This window comes from Oncorhynchus masou, chromosome 15, assembly GCF_036934945.1.
Source record: "Oncorhynchus masou masou isolate Uvic2021 chromosome 15, UVic_Omas_1.1, whole genome shotgun sequence".
Taxonomy (NCBI): Eukaryota; Metazoa; Chordata; class Actinopteri; order Salmoniformes; family Salmonidae; genus Oncorhynchus; species Oncorhynchus masou.
The window spans coordinates 38104891-38114242 of NC_088226.1; positions in this window are offsets into that span (position 1 = coordinate 38104891).

Sequence of the window (9352 nt, forward strand, 5' to 3'; positions counted from 1 at the left end):
AACACCCCTGCAGTCTAAGCCCATATGCTTAATACCCCAGCAATCTAAGTTAGATGTCCTCAATCTCACACAAATGATCAAGGAACCCACCAGGTACAACCCTAAATCTGTAAACATGGGCACCCTCATAGATATCATCCTGACCAACTTACCCTCCAAATACACCTCTGCTGTCTTCAATCAGGATCTCAGCGATCACTGCCTCATTGCCTGCATCCGTTATGGGTCTGTATATAGACACTATTTTTTTCTATTGTGTTATTGACTGTACGCTTGTTTATTCCATGTGTAACTCTGTGTTGTTGTTTGTGTCACACTGCTTTGCTTTAACTTGGCCAGGTCGCAGTTGTAAATGAGAACTTGTTCTTAACTAGCTTACCTGGTTAAATAAAGGTGAAATATTTTGGTCACGTGCACAGGATACAGGTTGTAAACAGTACAGTGAATTGCATACTTGCAAGCACTCCTCAACAGTGCAGTACACATGATGAAAGATATACACAAATAAGCAATAAAAGGTCGTAAAAAAAGAGGAGGAATAGTCATGATTTGGATATGCACAATAATAATATACGGTATAAACTATGAAATTTGCCAATAGTGAATAATGACATGGTTGAACAGCTTAGATAAATAATAATAAGTAGTAGCAGCGATGATGACTGTGTGTGTCACACGCACACACATACGGTCATCATTGCTGCTACTATTTATTATTTTGTGTGTGTGTGTGTGTGTGTGTGTGTGTGTGTGTGTGTGTGTGTGTGTGTGTGTGTGTGTGTGTGTGTGTGTGTGTGTGTGTGTGTGTGTGTGTGTGTGTGTGTGTGTGTGTGTGTGTGTGTGTGTGTGTGTGTGTGAGTGTGAATAGTCTCTTAAGGTGCAGGATTGAAGAGAGCCAGTACAAATACTCTGACGGTGAATGCAGGTTTGTGCAGGTAGACAGCTTCGGGTTAGCTGTACAACAGTCTTATTGCCTGGAGGTAGAAGCTGAGTCCGAGATCTGATGCTCCGGTACAGCCTGCCAGAAGGTAACTGAGAGAGCAGTCCGTGGCTTGGGTAGCTGGAGTCCTTGGCAATCTTCCCGGGCCTTCCTCAGACACTGCCTGGTGTAGCTGCCCTGCAGGGTTGGGAGCTCAACCCCAGTGATGGACTGGGCAGTCTTAACCAACCTCTGTAGAGCCTTGCAGCTCAGGGCGGTGCAGTTGACATTGCGGTGACCACATTTTAAAATACTCAAATGTGGGACAACAGGATGATTTTGAGGGACATTTGCGAGACTGTGGAGCCTGCATGAATAAAATAAAAATCCCCCACCCACTGCACAGAATGAGCTAATTGAAGCGCACCAGTACATTATGATATACAGTGCCTTGCAAAAGTATTCACCCCCCTTGTCATTTTTCCTATTTTCTTGCATTACAACCTGTAATTTAAATGGATTTTTATTTGGATTTCATGTAATAGACATACACAAAATCGTCCAAATTGGTGAAGTGAAATGAAATAAATTACTTATTTCAATTTTTTTTTTTTTTTTAAACAGATAAGTGGTGCGTGCATTCACCCCCTTTGCTATGAAGCCCCGAAATAAGATCTGGTGCAACCAAGTACCTTCAGAAGTGACATAAATAGTTAAATAAAGTCCACCTGTGTGCAATCTAAGTGTCACGTGATCTGTCACATGATCTCAGTAGCTCTACACCTGTTCTGAATGGCCCCAAAGTCTGCAACACCACTAAGCAAGCGGCACCATGAATACCAACAAGCTTTCCAAACAGGTCAGGGACAGAGTTGTTGAGAAATACAGATCAGGGTTGGGTTATAAAAAAACATCCAAACCTTTGAACATCCCACGGAGCACCATTAAATCTATTATTAAAAAATGGAAAGAATATGTCAACACAGCAAACCTGCCAAGTCCACCAAAACTCACGGACCAGGCAAGGAGGGCATTAATCAGAGAGGCAATAAAGAGACCAAAGATAACCCTGAAGGAGCTGCAAAGCTCTGCAGTGGAGATTGGAGTATCTATCCATAGGGCCACTTTAAGCCGAACACTCCACAGTGTTGGGCTTTACGGAAAAGTGGCTAGAAAAAAGTCATTGCTTTACAGAAAAAAATAAGCAAACACGTTTGGTGTTCGCAAAAAGGCATGTGGAAGACTCCCCAAACATATGGAAGAAGGTACTCTGGTTAGATTAGACTAAAATGTAGCTTTTTGGCCATCAAGGAAAACGCTATGTTTGGCGTAAACCCAACACCTCTCACCGAGAGAGGAACACCATCCCCACAGTGAAGCATGGTGGTGGCAGCATCATGCTGTGGATGTTTTTCATCAGCAGGGACTGGGAAACTGGTCAGAATTGAAGGAATGATGGATGGCACTAAATACAGGGAAATTCTTGAGGGAATCCTGTTTCAGTCTTCAAGAGATTTGATACTGGCACGTGTGTTTGTCTTGTCCCATGTAAATAGTCTGTTTTCAGTTTTTTGTTTTTCATATATATTTTAATCTAACTTTCCATCTACGAACTAAGTATACTTTCCTGCAACCCGCCTCACCCAATGTGATACGGATCTACTATTTTTATACCTTATAACTGGAACCTCCATCAGAAGCTAGCCAGCTAGCTAGCTACTAGCTATTAGTCATTGTTAGCCACTGCTAGCGGTCTTCAACCTTTAGCCCGGACACCAGCCAGCTTTAGCTTGGACAATACCTGCCAGTCTGCACGGCGCGATATCAATCATGAGCTTATCAGACTGCTTTTCTCAACCACATCAATGGATTCCTGCCGCAGGCTCTGGACCATTACACCAAATCATCGCAGCTAGCTAGCTGCAAACACGTGGCTATTGTTGGCTAACGCCTCTGTCCCGAAGCAAGCACCAGTTGGCCTTGAGCTAGCCTCGAGCTAGGCCCATCTCCCGGCTAGCTGACAAAGTATACCAGCTAATTTTTGGGCTACAATATCTCTTTTGCCAATTGGCCTGGACCCTTTATTGTCGATGCGGTGCCCCGCCGATCCATCATGACTGGTCTGCCGACCGTAATCGTCCGGTGTGGTTTCAACAGGCTTTCCCATTGCGATGTTGCCGAAAACCCATCTGCTAGCCCCGGTCTCTTAACTTTCTGAACGCTGTGTCTCCCGCTCATCTAGCGTAGTAGCAACTACCGATCGCCTCCCTGAGTCACCTGTTGCTGCTCATTGGACCCTATGATCACTCGACTACACAGCTGATGCATGCTGGACTGTTCACAGCTGTGCCCTGGACACCATATGTGAATTGATTGCCCCCAATCTATCTTCAGAGTTCGTACTATTAGGTGACCTAAACGGGGATATGCTTAGCACTCCGGCCGTCCTACAATCTAAGCTAGATGCCCTCAATCTCACACAAATGATCAAGGAACCTACAAGGTACAACCCTAAATCTGTAAACATGGGCACTCTCATAGATATCATCCTGACCAACTTGCCCTCTAAATACACCTCTGATGTCTTCAACCAAGATCTCAGCAATCACTGCCTCATTGACTGCGTCCGTAATGGGTCCGCGTCCATCGACCACCCCTCAGCACTGTCAAATGTGCCCTAAAACACTTCAGCGAGCAGGCCTTTCTAATCGACCTGGCCCGAGTATCCTGGAAGGATATTGACTTCATCCTGTCAGTAAAGGATGCCTGGTTGTTCTTTGAAAGTGCTTTCCTTGCCATCTTAAATAAGCATGCCCTATTAAAAAATGTTTGAACTAAGAACAGATATATCCCTTGGTTCACTCCAGACTTGACTGCCTTTGACCAGCACAAAAACATCCTGTGGCGTACTGCATTAGCATTGAAAAGAAAGTTGAATCCTTTAGCACTGATTCCAAAAAGTGTTGGGACACCGTAAAGTCCATGGAGAATAAGAGCACCTCCTCCCAGCTGTCCACTGCACTGAGGCTGTCACCACCGATAAATCTATGATAATCGAGAATTCCAACAAGCATTTTTCTACGACTGGCCATGCTTTCCACCTGGCTACCCCTTCCCCGGCCAACAGCTCTGCATCCCCCGTAACGACTTGCACAAGCCCCCCTCCTCCTGCTTCTCCTTCATCCAAATCCAGATAGCTGGTGTTCTGAAAGAGTTGTAAAAACAAATTTGATTATAATCACAGCCGTGTATATTCCCCCTCAATGCAGACACATCGATGGCCCTAAACAAACTTTATTTGACTCTATGTAAACTGGAAACCACATATCCTGAGGCTGCATTCATTGTAGCTGGGGATTTTAACAAGGCTAATCTGAAAGAATTTAGGGAGTCTTGTTATCAGCATTTCAATTGTGCTACCAGGGCTGGTAAAACCCTGAATCATTGTTATTCTAACTTCTGCGACGCATATAAGGCCCTCCCCCACCCTCATTTCGGAAAAGCTGACCACGACTCCATTTTGTTGCTTCCGGCCTATAGACAGAGAATAAACAGGAAGCTCCCGCGCTCAGGTCTGTTCAACGCTGATCTGACCAATCTGATTCCACGCTTCAAGATTGCTTCTATCACGTGGATTGGGATATGTTCTGCATTGCATCAAATCACAACATTGATGAATACGCTGATTTGGTGAGCGAGTTTATTAGCAAGTACATCGGCGACATCGTACCCACAGCAACTATTAAAACCTTCCCAAACCAGAAACCGTGGATTGATGGCAGCATTCGCGAGAAACTGAAAGCGCAAACCACTGCTTTTAACCAGGGCAAGGTGACCGGAAACATGACCGAATACAAACAGTGTAGCTATTCCCTCCGGAGGGCAAACAAACAAGCTAAGCGTCAGTATAGAGACAAAGTAGAGTCCCAATTCAACGGCTCAGACACAAGAGGTATGTGGCAGGGTCTACAATCAATCACAGATTACAAAAAGAAAACCAGCCCCATCGCGGACCAGGATGTCTTACTCCCAGAGAGACTAAATAACTTCTTTGAGGACAATACAGTGCCACTGACACGGCCCGCTACCAAATTCTGCGGACTCTCCTTCACTGCAGCCGACGTGAGTCAAATGTTTAAATGTGTTAACCCTCGCAAGGCTGCAGGCCCAGACGGCATCACCAGCCGCGCCCTCAGAGCATGCGCAGACCAGGTGGCTGGTGTGTTTACAGACATATTCAATCAATCTTTATCCCAGTCTGCAGTTCCAACATGCTTCAAGAAGCCACCATTGTTCCTGTTCCCAAGAAAGCTAAGGTAACAGCTAAATGACTACCGCCCCGTAGCACTCACTTCCGTCATCATGAGGTGCTTTGAGAGACTAGTCAAGGACTATATCACCTCCAACCTACCTGACACCCTAGACCCACTCCAATTTGCTTACCGCTCCAATTGGTCCACAGACGACGCAATCGCAACCACACTGCACACTGCCCTAACCCATCTGGACAAGAGGAATACCTATGTGAGAATGCTGTTCATTGACTACAGCTCAGCATTTAACAACATAGTACCCTCCAAACTCGTCATCTAGCTCGAGACCCTGGGTCTCGACCCCGCCCTGTGCAACTAGGTACTGGACTTCCTGACGGGCCGCCCTCAGGTGGTGAGGGTAGGTAACAACATTTCCACCCAGCTGATCCTCAACACGGGGGCCCCACAAGGGTGCGTTCTGAGCCCTCTCCCGTACTCCCTGTTCACCCACGACTGCGTGGCCATGCACGCCTCCAACTCAGTCATAAATTTAGCAGACAACACCACAGTGGTAGGCTTGATTACCAACAACGATGAGACGGCCTACAAGGAGGAGGTGAGGGCCCTCGGAGTGTGGTGTCAGGAAAATAACCTCACACTCAACAAAACAAAGGAGATGATTGTGGACTTCAGGAAACAGCAGAGGGAGCACCCCCCTATCCACATTGACGGGACAGTAGTGAAGAGGGTGGTATGTTGTAAGTTCCTCGGCGCACACATCACGGACAAACTGAATTGGTCCACCCACACAGACAGCATGGTGAAGAAGGGGCACCAGTGCCTCTTCAACCTCAGGAGGCTGAAGAAATTTGGCTTGTCACCAAAAGCACTCACAAACATTTACAGATGCACAACCAAGAGCATCCTGTCGGGCTGTATCACCGCCTGGTATGGCAGCTGCTCCGCCCACAACCGTAAGGCTCTCCAGAGGGTAGTGAGGTCTGCACAACGCATCACTGGGGGCAAACTACCTGCCTTCCAGGACACCTACACTACCCGACGTCACAGGAAGGCCATAAAGATCATCAAGGACAACAACCACCCGAGCCACTGCCTGTTCACCCCACTATCATCCAGAAGGCGAGGTCAGTACAGGTGCATCAAAGCAGGGACCGAGAGACTGAAAAACAGCTTCTATCTCAAGGCCATCAGACTGTTAAACAGCCACCACTAACATTGAATGGCTGCTGCCAACATACTGACTCAACTCAACTCATACCCTACATTACTCATCTCATATGTATATACTGTACTCTATACCATCAACTGCATCTTGCCATCTTTATGTCATACATGTATCACTAGCCACTTTAAACAATGCCACTTTTATATGTTTACATACCCTACATTACTCATCTATGCATATACTGTACTCGATACCATCTACTGCATCTTGCCTATGCCATTCTGTACCATCACTCATTCATATATCATTATGTACATATTCTTCATCCCTTTACACTCGTGTGTATAAGGTAGTTGTTGTGAAATTGTTAGGTTAGATTACTCCTTGGTTATTACTGCATTGTTGGAACTAGAAGCACAAGCATTTCGCTACACTCGCATTAACATCTGCTAACCATGTGTATGTGACAAATAAAATTTGATTTGATTTGATACTAGCCTGTTCAACCTCTTTTGTATAATTTGAGATCCCTAAAGGTTGGAAAGCTGCCACGGTCATCCCCCTCTTCAAAGTGGGAGACACTCTAGACCCAAACTGTTACAGACCTATATCCATCCTGCCCTGCCTTTCTAAAGTCTTCGAAAGCCAAGTTAACAAACAGATCACCGAACATTTCGAATCCCACCGTACCTTCTCCGCTATGCTATCGGGTTTCCGAGCTGATCATGGGTGCACCTCAGCCATGCTCAAGGTCCTAAATGATATCATAACCTCCATCGATAAAAGACAGTAGTGTGCAGCCATCTTCATCAACCTGGCCAAGGCTTTCGACTCTGTCAATCACTGCATTCTTATTGGCAGACTCAATGGCCTTGGTTTCTCAAATGACTGCCTCGCCTGATTCACCATCTACTTCTCAGATAGAGTTCAGTGTGTCAAATCGGAGGGCCTGTTGTTTGGACCTGTGGCAGACTCTATGGGGTTGCCACAGGGTTCAATTCTCAGGTCTACTCTTTTCTCTGTATATATCAATGATGTCGCTCTTGCTGCTGGTGATTCTCTGATCCACCTCTATGCAGACGACACCATTCTGTATATATCTGGCCCTTCTTTAGACACTGTGTTAACAAACCTCCAAACGAGCTTCAATGCCATACAACACTTCTTCCGTGGCCTCCAATTGCTCTTAAATGCTAGTAAAACTAAATGCATGCTCTTCAACCGATCGCTGCCCGCACCCGCCCGCCCGACTAGCATCACTACCCTGGACGGTTCTGACTGAGAATATGTGGACAACTGCAAATACCTAGGTGTCTGGTTAGACTGTAAACTCTCCTTCCAGACTCACATTAAGCATCTCCAATCCAAAATTAAATATAGAATCGGCCATCTATTTCTCAACAAAGCCTCCTTCACTCATGCTGCCAAACATACCCTCATAAAACTGACTATCCTACTGATCTTTGACTTCAGTGATGTCATTTACAAAATAGCTTCCAACACTCTACTCAGCTCATTGGATGTAGTCTATCACAGTTCCTTTCCGTTTTGACACTAAATCCCCATATACTACCCACCACTGCGACCTGTATGCCCTTGTTGGCTGGCCTTCGCTACATATTTGTCGCCAAACCCACTGGCTCCACGTCATCTATAAGTCTTTGCTAGGTAAAGCCCCGCATTCTCAGCTCACTGGTCTCCATAGCAACACCCGCCCGTAGCACGCGCTCCAGCAGGTATATTTCACAGGTCATCCCCAAAGCCAACACCTCCTTTGGCTGCCTTTCCTTCCAGTTCTCTTGCAAAAATCACTGAAGCTGGAGACTTATATCTCCCTCACTAGCATCAGCTGTCAGAGCAGCTTACCGGTCACTGCACCTGCACCCAACAACCTCATCCCCATATTGGTATTTATGTTTTTGCTCTTTGTACCCCAGCTACTGTGATTGTTTGGTTGCGGGACAAAGGCCCAAAATGCGGTACTGTCCCACACAATCCGGGACATGTGTTCACCCGAGTTTCCATACCAGGCGGTGATGTCGCCAGACAGAATGCACCCCCACACACTGAGCAGTGATAATCCCCACTCCACTGTAAGTGTGGAGCTGTGATAGCAGTACTGCATGCTGGGAAGGCGACATGCCTGGAGGAGGGTTTTGAGATTTACATTAGCAAACGCACACACACACAATCTCATTAGCTTGGCAGTATAGTATTTCTAGCTCCCTACTGGGCTGTAAAGCTATTTAGTGTGTGTGTGTGTGTGTGTGTGTGTGTGTGTGTGTGTGTGTGTGTGTGTGTGTGTGTGTGTGTGTGTGTGTGTGTGTGTGTGTGTGTGTGTGTGTGTGTGTGTGTGTGTGTGTGTGTTTGTTTGTTTGTTTAGGAGTAGAGGAATCTGGATAAACACTGGAAATGGAAAATCTGCTTCTTTGGCAGTTCAGGCCCCTGCACTAGTGTAGTGAATAGGCCTACAGTATGTGTTTGTGCAGTGAAAGATTGGGTGTAGGCCTATAGAATATATAAATGTTATGTTGATGGCTTTATAGGTATACATCCACTGTTGTTCAGATTTAATTTAATATCAGGGCTTTTTGTGTTCATAGTGATGTTCATATTAAGTATTGTGTGTAGGCTGTAGCAACAGAATAAAGTCAGTTCTCCGTAGTGGGTGGAGATTAAATAGACCGTCCGCACGCCCATACAGTTGAGAGGCAGTTTCAAATGTCATGACGTCCAGGATTCATAAACAGGGATTGGACCATACAATTAGGAATAAGAATACGAAATAATTCATTTAAAACTATATAAGTAATTTAAGGCAAACCAACTAAATAATTTAATAGGATCTCTATGGATTGGACCCGTAAAAAAATGGGAAATAACATTGAATTACTGGATATGAACAGAACATAGCCATGTAGCTACCGATAATAAAGATGGACAAATCTCGCAGCCCTAACTCTGACGTCGTTGGCCCCCGTGCGCAAAAGGATT